We start from the raw sequence: 12922 nt of genomic DNA on the forward strand, positions 1-12922 counted from the left end.
GGATTCTGTACAGTTAGCTGTTGTCCCATCATCACTGTCGTTGTTGTGGTTTTTGGTTTTTGGTTTGTTTTTTTCCACAATAGTAGCATTCACAGCAATGTGATTCTTTTAGGGTTGCTGGACCTGATTTCAGTGCATATGTGTGTAGGAGGCTATCTTCCCACACACACCACCAAGCAATTCTCCAACACCAGCAGGGTGTCTTGAGAACTCAACTCAATTCTGAAGCTACCTGCCTGGAGACAGCACCAGATTCCCAGGTTAAGGGCTCCATCCTACAAGACTGCCCTCTTTCCCCCACTCCAGATGCCCGTCTCAAGCCCCAGGCAGTTCCCTGTGCTTTGGACCTGCTGTCTGCAGATTAGAGGTTCCAACGACCTCCCCCTTAGGTTTGATTAATTTGCTAGAGCGGCTCACAGAACTCAGGAGAACACTTACATTTACCAGTTTAATAAACAAAACTGTAAAGAATACAAGTTAACAGCCAAATGAAGTGATGCATAGGGCAAGGTCTCAAATATAGGAGTTTGTATCCTGGTGGAGCTTGGGGCCTGGCTGGGTGGCACGTGGAGGCTTTCTTGTTCTCCGAGTATGGAAGCTCTCCCCAGCACAGAAGGAGGATTCCAGAGAGCAGAGGGCAATAAGCTTTCTCAGTAGATTTTGTGAGGGCTTCATTTCATAAGGATGATTGACTAAATTGTTGACCATTGGCTGATACAACCTCTAGACCCTGCCCTGGGTTAGGGTTCAAAAGTCTCTCATTAACATTATGAGACACCCATTTCACCTTTAAAGCTCTAAAGTGTTTTCAGGAACTGTGGATGAAGACCAAATACACCTGAAAAATATATATTTGGTCATTTGAATGACCAAACATGTATTTCTCATATGTTTCACTATATTGCACTGACAGATTCCTTAAAATGACCTTCGTGCCACTTTATCAGTTTGCCAGATATGGCCAAAGCATGAAGTCTTTTCCAAGAGGTTCCTCAACCCAGTGTAAATGACCTCCATTTGGGGCTTGACCCACCTATTCACCAAATATGCCCAGATGTTTCTGAGCCACAGCAATGGACTGAATGTTTGGACACAAGCTGAAATCCTAATATGCATATTTATGTTTTGGAGCAGATGATGGTACTCAATGTCTAAAAAGGCTTATCTTTACATATCTATTTCATACTAAAAACAGCCTCATGGCTAACCACTGATTGCATTAGTATTAATAAAGTACATTCCATAAGGGTTTCCATGAGAAAAAGTCAGATAATACTGAGAAGGGCTATATTCTATTTTTCCATAATGGAATGTTCAAATTAGCATAATAAAACCTTTGCTTATGTAGAGAGTTTCAAAATTTCTTCCAAAAATCAATTAAGTTTTACCTTCCTTAAATAATCTTTCACTGACAACCTCTTGACAAAATTATTTTCACATGCATAGGTACTAATTTTGAATATACACATTCTGCTATCATTACATAAAACAATGCATGTTTTTCATTTTAAATATTTTCAGACTCGCAAAAGGTTATAAAAATAGTGCAAAGAATTCCCATTTACTCTTCCTTAAGCTTCACTAAAAGATAACATATTACACAACCATAGGAAAGTATCAGAATCAGAAAACAGCAGTGATACCATTAAATAATCTAGAGAAGCCATGTGTCCCACTTATGTTCTTTTATCATAGAGGATCCAACTGAGAATCTCATATTTCATTTAGATTTCAGGTCTCCTCAATTTTCTATAATCTCTTACACTGTTTCTTTCTTTGTTTAAGTTTCATCAAGACCATGACACTTTTGAAGGAATGGCCAGTTATTTTACAGAACAGCCCTCATTGTAAGTTAGACTAATTCACCATGACTAAATTCAGGTTTTGCAATTTCGGTAAAAAATTTCACTAAGTTATGTTGTGCTCCTCTCAGTGCATCAAATCAGGAGCAGATGATGGCAGTATGTCTGTTACTGGTGATGTTAACTTAGATCATTTGATTGAGATGGTGCCTACCTGGTTATTCTGCTGTAAAACATATTTTCCTTTGTAATAAGTATTTTTTAGGTAGATATTTTGAGACTACACAATAATCCTGGGTCCTATATTTTTTCCAACTAATTCTAGCATTCATTGATGCAACTACTATTATTATGGTGCTTGCTACATGGAATGAGGATGGAACATTGAATGGATGGAATAGGTATTTCTATTTCCATCCTTCCTTCTTCATTTATTACTTGGAATTTTACTCTAAGAGAGAGTGTTCCTATTTTATTATTTATTCATTTATCAACCACTATAAACTTACAGATTTTGATTTTATGAATTACATCCATTACTACAAGTATTGTGTTGCTCTAATTATCCCAGATTAGACCACTGAGAGATTATTCAAGTTTGTTCCTGGGTCCTTTCAACATGCAGGCTTATCTTGAACTTAACTCTGACCCCAACCTGGATCAACCACATCTAAAAGTTGGTCTCATTCCTTTAACTAGAGAATGGTATTTAGAAACCAAGATTAGAAGCTAGCTGTGCTCACTGCTACTGGAGCTTTATTACTTCTCAGTGAGCAAAGTTCGGAAAAAAATGTGTATATATATACAGAAAGGTCCTAATTTATAATGGTTTGACTTACAATTTTTCAACTTTACAATGATGTAAAAATGATATATATTCAATAGAAACCATACTATCAGTTTTGATATTTTCCCTGCTAGCAATATGCCGTGTGATACAGCTACAGTCAGCCACACCTTCACAAGGATAAATGACCAATAACATTTACAAACATTCTGTTCTGTTTTTCACTTTTAGTAGAGTATTCAATGAATTCAATGAAGTATTCAACACTTTATTATAAAATAGTCTTTGTGTTAGATGATATTTCCCAACTGTAGGCTAAATGTAAGTGTTCTGAACACTTTTAAGGGGGCTAGGCCAAGTTATGATGCTAGGTCTATTAGGGGTATTAAACACATTTTTTGACTTATTTTCAGCTTATGGTGGGTTTAGCCAGATGTTGAGGAAGATCTGTAAACATCCCTCTGTCTGTATTTCTATACACATATATCTGATCCCAATCAAACAACACACAGTTCATTCTACTCTTACTCCTTTCCATAACTGTAATTCTTTTCCCTGATAGCGAGAAACCTAGTTCTCATTATCCACAATGTGTTTTCACATAGCTTCACAATTGCTAACTGTAAGGAATTATTTACTATAGCACACATTTATGTACATTCACTTTCGTCTTTGTCTTTACATTATCAAGTCAAAATGCTATTTATGAAAGTTAATTAAGTTAATTTTTTTCCTTCCTAACACCTTAGAATAGTTATGCTAACTGTAATAAAATCATGTTTGTTTATTACTTACTATTTTTATTCTAGTTTGGATTCTCCCTATGTCCTGGTTGACATTAATTACGTATTTATATTTTATATATGTGAAATATTGCCTATTACCAATGCACTAAAAGTAAACTGAACAAAAATGTTTGTTCAGAGTGATTCCTTCATTCCTTCTATACCATTCCCTTCTTCCCATCCTTTCTACCTGTTTTCACCCATCTCATGTAGCTCACCAACCTCATCAATTTCTATAGCTCAATTTCAGCTTTTATATTTTATCTTTTGTGTTTTCTTTTGATTTACACTGTTTTTATTCTAGTTTTTTACTTGAATAATTAATTCATTTTTACTATGAATGTACCCCATATATTCTAATTGTTTTTAAGAAATTCTCTTTCTTTTTACCCTAAGGGTTAATAGATAGTTCTTTAATTCCTAGATAGCAAAGACTTTTTGATTTGTTTATAATATTTCTATTTTGTGGAACTTACTCAAGTTTCCATGTGTGCATGTGAGTGTGACCTAGTGCATTTTAAAAATATTACAAAGACATGAGAAGATATCTGCATATGTGGATGTTTTATTGCCCTTGTCTAGCTTGGATTAACACATAGTCTACGGGCACACACCTGATCATCTACATTTGCTCTCTTACAACACTAAACTATGTTTTCTACCTTTATGTTGTATCTACCTACCACTTCAGCATTTTATTAAAAATAATAAAGAGAGAAATGTGGTATCCACATATAAATCAAGTATAAAAATCAAATGTGTATTCATATTTGAACTGACTGTTTATAGTTCATAATGCATGAGCAAAACTAAAAGTTTCTGTGATGACTGCCCTTGTACTGTTCACCATGTAACTTAGTCACTATGTAAGAATTTGTTCTCCATGTAAGAACTTGTTCGTTATGCTTCAGAAGATTGGAGACTGATGAAAATTAGGCTTGGGGTGGATTAATGATTCTGCATTGAGCATTGACTCCCCTATACAGAATTTTATTGTTGTTAACAACCATTTGATCAATAAATATGAGAGATGCCCTAACAACAACAACAAAAAAAAAAAAAAAAAAAAAAAAAAAAAGACATGAGAAGATATATTCTCTCTTATAAGGGTATATATATCCAAATAATTTACCTTATTGATATTTTTAGTTCTACCTTCTTACATATTTTGTGTGCATTTTGTCTATTTGAGAAAGAGGAATGCAGTCTCTGATATCTAGGAAATAGACTTCAATGTTGTTACAGCTGCTTAGAGTTCTCAACTAAGCCTATTGTCCTGTTGGGCATAACTACCTGATATCTGACAAGGTCACTTTGGGACTGTAATGAAATGAGACAAAAACAAGACCATTTCATAATTGTATCTGCACAGACTTAAAAACAAGGTCACTGTAAACCATAAATCATTAAATATTACCCAATCTATGATGAGTGGCTTCCGACCCTCTACCAGTTACAGCTTTAGCCTCACTCTAACTGGTCTCCTACTAGATAGGTTTAATTATTATGTAAATAGAATTACCCCTACTTCCTGACAGCATTCTCCTATAAACTCTCCCCACATCTCCTTAATAAGCCCAAACCTTATAATAAGTCTCTTCTAACACCCTCTATTGTCACACTGCTTCCTCAGGGAGTGAGTGCAGTTTCTCTCAGTGAAAAATGAGCATTAAACTCAACTTGTTCAGCTACAGATGGAATTGGTGGTCTTTGGCTGAAGTGTTTCATGTGTTTTATTACTGACAGTAGTATGTTAAAGTCTCCTATTAGCTATATGTTTCTATCTATGCAGTTTGTTTCAGAGAAGTGGTTGCTGTGTTATTGAGTACATAAATATTCATATTTGTTATAAAATCATTGTGATTTGTGAGGATTCAGCACAAATGCCCTTATCATCTTAAATGATTTTTGGGTTGTATTCTACATTGGCTGACAACAGGCTGCTGTTCCTGCTATATTATTGTTTCCATTGTGCTGGTGTACTTTTGTTCAAGCCTTTATGTAAATATTCTTGAATCACTTTGTTAGAGGTGAAACTTTGGATAGTTATACAGTGGAGTCTTGCTTCATGAGACAAATTTAAAATCTTTTTTCTTTCTGTGAGTTAAGTATATATGACTGTCATATATATTCATATTTAAGAAGGTTTAACATTTTGTTCTACTGGACGTATTTGTACTTACATCTTTTTTATGTCTTTAATTCATTATTGCCTTATTTTATTTTTTAATCTCTGGTTTCTCAGCTCTTAATGGCATCCTCAAATCCCATCTATTAAGCAATAGATTTTAAATCTGTACTTTTTTATTGTCGCAAATAATACCTGATTATTTTTATTTAATCTTCATCTCTAACTTTGTTTTAAACTCTGATGTGTCTGCACATGCCTGTGTGTGTATTTCTCACCATTAGTCCTTTCACTGTAGTATTACCAGTCTTTTGCTGTTTTTCTCCTTCAGCACCCAGTTTCCCAAGGGTTCTTCTTCCTTTCTTTTGTATTTTTTTCATCAAAAGATATGCCTTTCAAACATTACTACTTCATACAATGAATATTTTAAACTCCCTTCTCTGTAGTTTTCTTTGATTTGCCAGAATATTTCAAAAGTATTTTCATACTGAGGGTGGACTAATTCTTTCGGTGATGGCTTCAGATCAACTTGAGGCCTGTCTCTGGGCATTTCTTCACTGTCCCTCACAATTAAACTCAAGGGCCTTTGCTTGGCTCTCCACCACCATCACTCCAACATTAGTTCAATCACTAGGGTTTGGCTTTATTTTATTTACAGTTATATTGGAGATGAGCATTTCCTGCCTTCAAGCTATTCTGAAAGTGAAGTTTTGTGTAATTTTACTTTTTCCTAATACTATTCTGCATTATTTTTGGAGGAAATATTGAGAGATGCATAACTTGGTTGTGTTTATTTTCTTCAGCTATTTACACATGTATTATAATCCCTGCTGTGTACTTACATCTTTTTGATGTCCTTAATCCATTATTTCCCTATTTTATCTTTTACTCTCTGGTTTCTCAGCTTTTAATGGGATCCTTAATTCCCATCTATTACCTATACAACAATAAATGAGCTGTGATGGAGTACCAAAAGTTTGTTCAAAGAGAAAAAGTTATAAAAATATCATCACAGGTTGCTGTGATGACTTGCATGAATATAGGAATCTTTGAGAAAGTGAACACATATTTATCAGTTAGAAGTTACTGGTTTTTAAAGGTATACTTAACTGATGATAAATTAAAATGAAATATATTTCAACATTTTTTAATGTTTTGTTTTTAGCTAAATATATGTGAGGGATTATTATTGTTTTTGTTGTTCATGTTATTGCTGTTGTTATATAGGCTAATTTCCTTGGCACATGGATTGATTCCTACCAGTAGCATACAGTGTGGGCTGCCTGTTCAACACTTTACTTGCTTCTCCCACGTCTGTAAGTCCTGGCTTTTGTTCTGGTCTTAACCTATACCCCATTAACACTGTAGAAATAATGACTGATTTAGGCTAAACAGGATTATCCCATTCCTTTTGACTGCCTACTGAAACTTGAAAAGAATTCTGCTGGAGAGACCCTGTAAAAGTTTTTTTTTAAATCATAAATATTAATACAAGGAAAAAAATCCTTCTTTGCCTTTGCACGTTAGAGTGTGAAGATGAGATATTTTGACCTACTGTGATCATGTTGCAACCATGAAGGGAGCTAATATATTTAGTGTTGAGTAAAAAGAACCTGGGTTGTTGATGAGGTCACGGAACTGCTGCCTGGGAGTTTTAATCAACCCTGAGTCTGCCTTACATCCAGATTTTTTGTTATATCAAATAAAAAATTCCTTATTGTTTAGAATAAGTTGAGCTAGTGCTTAGTATTACTTGAAGCTGACATTGTTAATATATTTACTTCACATTTTAACTGTTTTATTTTTGCCAGGCTTCTTCTTTTACCAGAGTAACAGTAGAAGGGGAGACCAGATCATCTACTGCAGTTTCTTTGGATAGATGTTACAAAACAAAGCACAAACTAGGCTTAGATAAATGATGTTTAAAAAGGGAATATCAAACAAATAAGAATTTTTTGAAAATGCAGTGTTTTATCAGCAAGCCAGTAAGTAATTTTAATAGTTCTTTAATATTTACTTTAATCTTAAAGAAAAACAGTGCCCCCAAAGTCTCATTACATTCTTATTCAGGCAAACTCTTTTTTTCCTACAAATCATCAAAATTCTTAATCTATAGCATATTAATTAATAATTCTTTTTCTGTATGATATGTTAGTTACATTACCAGCAGCATCTGTGTCACATCTTTATTCCCCATTTTAAGTGTCACTTAGAATACCTGGATTAACTTCATAAAGTTCTGTCAAAAGGACTATTCTATGACTTTTTAAATCTTACATGTTCAGGATGGTGCAACAGGCAGCTGCAAGTAGCCATGCCTGCCCCAGGCTGATCCGGGAGGAGGCAGGCAGACTACAGCTCCTAGTGTGATGTGCAGCCAGCTAGAACGGTACCCACCCACCTCGCCTGGTACATGCCAGCATGGTTGCAGCCCCTGAGGGTGGCTCTTCCTTCCTCCTGGAAGACCACAGTTTCAGGTCTTGTTCCCTGACGCTGACCCATCCCTGAGGTGCCACCACCATGGGGTGCAAATCACAGCACCTGATCAAATTCCGAGACACTACCACCAATCACCGTCAACAGCCAGCCACTACCAATACCAATTCCCATTTTAATACCTCCTGTGTGTGGGAAATAAATTCTTCCCTGGCAGCAATAACTGGCTAAATTCAGACCCTCATCCTTCTCTTGAACCAAAGTTTACACCATATCCACCACCACTAGAATCACATTTTTAGCACTCAACTTGTTACCATCAATACCATGCTCAGAAACCTCCCATGGCTTCCCAACGTCTAGTTATAAAGTTCCAGATTCTTCCTTGAGGGGGAAAAAAGATGGCAGCGTGAGAAGTGACACAGAAACCTCCCCCCAACCCACAACAGACCACTTATAACACAAAAACACAGCAAATAAAACTAATCCTGAAGGAGTGAACTGAAGTCTGTTACAGTCTGCATACATTTGGGGAAAAGAGAAGACCTCACAGAAAAGGGTAAACTGGCAAAGCCATGATCCAGCACAACCCAAGTCCTACTGTCACCCTAGCCCACAGGCAGGAGGAAGAGAAACAGAGTGGGAAAGGAGAAGAAACTCAGGACTGCTGAACACCCAGCCCTAGAGATCTGCTCCAGAGGCATGAACCTACATTGCATGGTGCTCTGGAGATTAGTGGGATTGGAAGGAAAAGACAGGCAGAATGCTCAGAGAGACTGAGATTCCAGCCACTTGTGAAGAATAGGTACCCACAACTGGCTGCTCCAGGACAAAAGAAAGGTGGGCACTTTGAAAGACTTCCCAACAGTAATTGAGGTGCGAAAAGAGCAAGGATTACACAAGGCTTGCTACCATGCCAACCACCAGAGGGCAGCCCTGCCTATGGCAGCTACAGGGATGTAATGCAGAGGCTCCATCCTATAGGCTCAGTCCACTGACCCTGGCAGTGGAGGCAGGCACTGCAGCCAGAAAGCAGGAAGGAGCTCTCTTCTACCTGCAGGCATGAGTGTCACATGCCTGAGACCTCAGCCATCACTCCAGGTAGTGGGAAGCTCCAGAGAGAAGAGGTTCTGGGCACTAGAGGGCACCACTTACACAAAGTTATTATTCCATAATAATCATTAGAAATATGAAATGGCAAAGGAATTTAGTCAAAACAAAATTACTAGAAAAAACACAGGAAAGAGGGCTCAGTGAAATTGAAATCATCAACCTTCTTGATAAAGACTTCAAAATAAAAATCATAAACATGCTTACAGAGCTACAGAGAAATATTCAAGACCTCAGGGATGATATTATAAAAGAGATAGAAACTTTGAAAAATACAGCATCTGAAATGAAACATAATATAGGGAATTTAAAGCATATTAAATCAGGTAGAGAAAATAGAAATTAGAGAACAGGAAAACAAAGAAACTAAAGCACAGAGAAAAAAGATCTCTAGGAATGAAAGAATAATAAGAGACTTGTGTGACCAATCCAAACATAACAATACTCATATTATAGGAGTACCAGAGAAGAACATAGAGAGAGAGAGAAAGAGATAGAATGTCTCTGTGAGGAAATAAATGCTGGAAATTTCCCCAATCTGTGGAAGGAAATAGTATCTCAGGTCATGGAAGTAGAGAGATCTCCCAAAACAAGGAACTTAGGTCTTAAGAAGCTTAGGAACACTAAAACAAGACATATAATAATTAAAATGGGGAAGATCAATAACAAGGAGAAAAAACTCAAAGCAGCCAGATAGAGAAAAAAGATAAAAAACAAAGGAAATGACAGGGGATTAAAGATGGCAGCGTGAGAGGAGAGACAGAGGCTTCCTCCTAAAACTGGATACAATTAGAAAACTTAATTGGCGCAACTAATCCTTAGAGAGCAACAGGAAAGAGGACGGCATCAGACTGCACACACCTGGAGAAAAGAGCAGACCTCAGCGAACAGGGTAAGTACCAGAGCTGTGGCTCCGCAGGACCCGAGGCCCTCCCCCACCACAGCTCACTGGCAGGAGGAAGACAAACAGAGCAGGGAGGGAGTGGAAGGCTTGGGACTGCTGAATACCTAGCTCTGGAGATCTGATCTGGGAGCACAAACCTACATTTCATGGTGCTTTCATGAGACTCGCATGACCACTGGGTTGGAAAGATAATACAGGCAGAGTTCCTGGGGAGACTGGGATTCTGGCTGCTTGTAGAAAGCAGGAATCCATATCTGGCTGCTCTGGGACAAAAACTTATACCCGTGTGACTGGCCAACTGGCTCAGGCAGTAGAGACAGGCACAGCAGCCAGGAGGCGGGGAACAATCCTTTCCTAACCCCAGGCACCAGTACCGATCACCTGCAATCCCTGACATTGCTTCAGGGGCTCAGCAGCTCCAGAATAGAGCTTCTGGACACAAGAGGGCGCCATATACAAACATGAAACGCCAAAGGAACCTTGTCCAGAGTAAAATTGTTACTACAACTCCCGAGAAAGATTTAAATGATATGGACCTTGTGACTCTTCCTGAAAGGGAGTTCAAAATAAAAATCATCAACATCCTAATGGAGGTACGGAAAGACATCCAAGAACTCAGGAATGAATTCAGGTCAGAGATCCAATCTTTAAAGAACACAATGGAGGGTATTAAAAGCAGGTTGGATAGGGTGGAGGAGACAATAAATGAAATAGAAACCGGAGAAGAGGAATACAAAGAAGCTGAGGCACAGAGAGAAAAAAGGATCTCTAAAAATGAAAGAATATTGAGAGAAATGTGTGACCAATCCAAGCAGAACAATATTCGCATTATAGGGATACCAGAAGAAGAAGAAGAGAGAGAAAGGGATAGAAAGTGTCTTTGAGGAGGTAGTTGCTGAAAACTTCCCCAATCTGGGGAAGGACATAGTCTGTGAGTCCATGGAGATCCACAGATCCCCCAACACAAGGGACCCAAGGAAGACAGCAAGACACATAGTAATTAAAATGGGAAAGATCAAGGATAAGGACAGACTGTTAAAAGCAGCCAGAGGCAGAAATAAGATCACATATAAAGGAAACCCAACCAGACTAACATCAGACTTCTCAGGAGAAACCTTATAGGCCAGAAGGGAGTGGCATGATGTACTAAATGCCATGAAGCAGAAGTGCCTAGAACCAAGATTACTTTATCCAGCAAGACTATCATTTAAATTTGAAGGAAGGATTAAATAATTTCCAGATAAGCAAAAGCTGAGAGAGTTTACCTCCCACAAACCATCTCTGCAGTCAATTTTGGGGGGACTGCTATAGATGGAAGTGTTCCTAGGGTTGGATAGCTGTCACCAGAGGTAGTAAAATCACGGTAGGGAGGGTGGAGCAGCTGATTGTGAGGCAAATGCAAACTTAAATTGACTATCCCCAAAGTCAATCAAGGGATAGACAAAAAGTAAAGAATTTGATACCTAATATTTAAAGAATGAAGGAAGAAGAAAAAGGAGGAGAAATAGAAAAGAACCTTTAGACTGTGTTTGTAACAGCATACTAAGTGAGTTAAGTCAGACTCTTAGATAGTAAGGAAAGTAACCTGGAACCTTTGGTAACCACGAACCTAAAGCCTGAAATGGCAATAAGTACATACGTATCGATAATCACCCTAAATGTAAATGGACTGAATGCACCAATCAAAAGACATAGAGTCACTGAATGGATAAAAAAACAATACTCATCTATATGCTGCTTACAAGAGACTCACCTCAAACGCAAAGACATGCACAGACTAAAAGTCAAGGGATGGAAAAAGATATTTCATGTAAACAATAGGGAGAAAAAAGCAGGTGTTACAGTACTAGTATCAGACAAAATAGACTTCAAAACAAAGAAGGTAACAGGAGATAAAGAAGGACATTACATAATGATAAAGGATTCAGTCCAATAAGAGGATATAACCATTATAAACATATATGCACCCAACACAGGAACACTAGCATATTTGAAAAAAATACTAACAGAACTAAAGGAGGAAATAGACTGCAATGCATTCATTTTGGGAAACTTCAAAACACCATTCACACCAAAGGACATATACACCAGATAGAAAATAAGTAAGGACACAGAAGCACTGAACAACACAGTAGAGCAGATGGACCTAATAGACATCTACAGAACTCTACACACAAAAGCAACAGGATACACATTCTTCTCAAGTGCACATGGAACATTCTCCAGAATAGATCACATATTAGGCCACAAAAAGAGCCTCAGTAAATTCAAAATGATTGAAATCCTACCAACCAACTTTTCAGACCACAAAGTATAAAACTAGAAATAAATTGTACCAAGAAAGCAGAAAGGCTCACAAACACATGGAGGCTTAACAGCCCGCTTCTAAATAGTCAATGGGTCAATGACCAAATTAAAATGGAGATCAAGCAATATATGGAAACAAATGACAACAACAACACTAAGCCCCAACTTCTGTGGGATGCAGCAAAAGCAGTCTTAAGAGGAAATTATATAGCAATCCAGACATATTTAAAGAAGGAAGAACAAACCCAAATGAATAGTCTAAAGTCAAAGTTACCAAAATTGGAAAAAAAAGAACAAATGAGGCCTAAAGTCAGCAGAAGGAGGGACATAATAAAGATCAGAGAAGAAATAAACAAAATTGAGAAGATTATTACAATAGAAAAAAATCAATGAAAAAAAGAGCTGGTTCTTTGAGAAAATAAAGAAAATAGATAAGCCTCTAGCCAGACTTATTAGGAGAAAAAGTGAATCAACACACATCAACAGAATCAGAAATGAGAAAGGAAGCATCACGACGGACCCCACAGAAATACAAAGAATTATTAAACACTACTATGAAAACCTATATGCTAAGCTGGAAAACCTAGAAGAAATTGACAACTTCCTAGAAAAATACAACCTTCCAAAACTGACCAAGGAAGGAACAAAAAATCTAAACAAACC

The sequence above is a fragment of the Manis pentadactyla genome, chromosome 5 (genome assembly GCF_030020395.1).
Source record: "Manis pentadactyla isolate mManPen7 chromosome 5, mManPen7.hap1, whole genome shotgun sequence".
NCBI classification, from domain to species: domain Eukaryota; kingdom Metazoa; phylum Chordata; class Mammalia; order Pholidota; family Manidae; genus Manis; species Manis pentadactyla.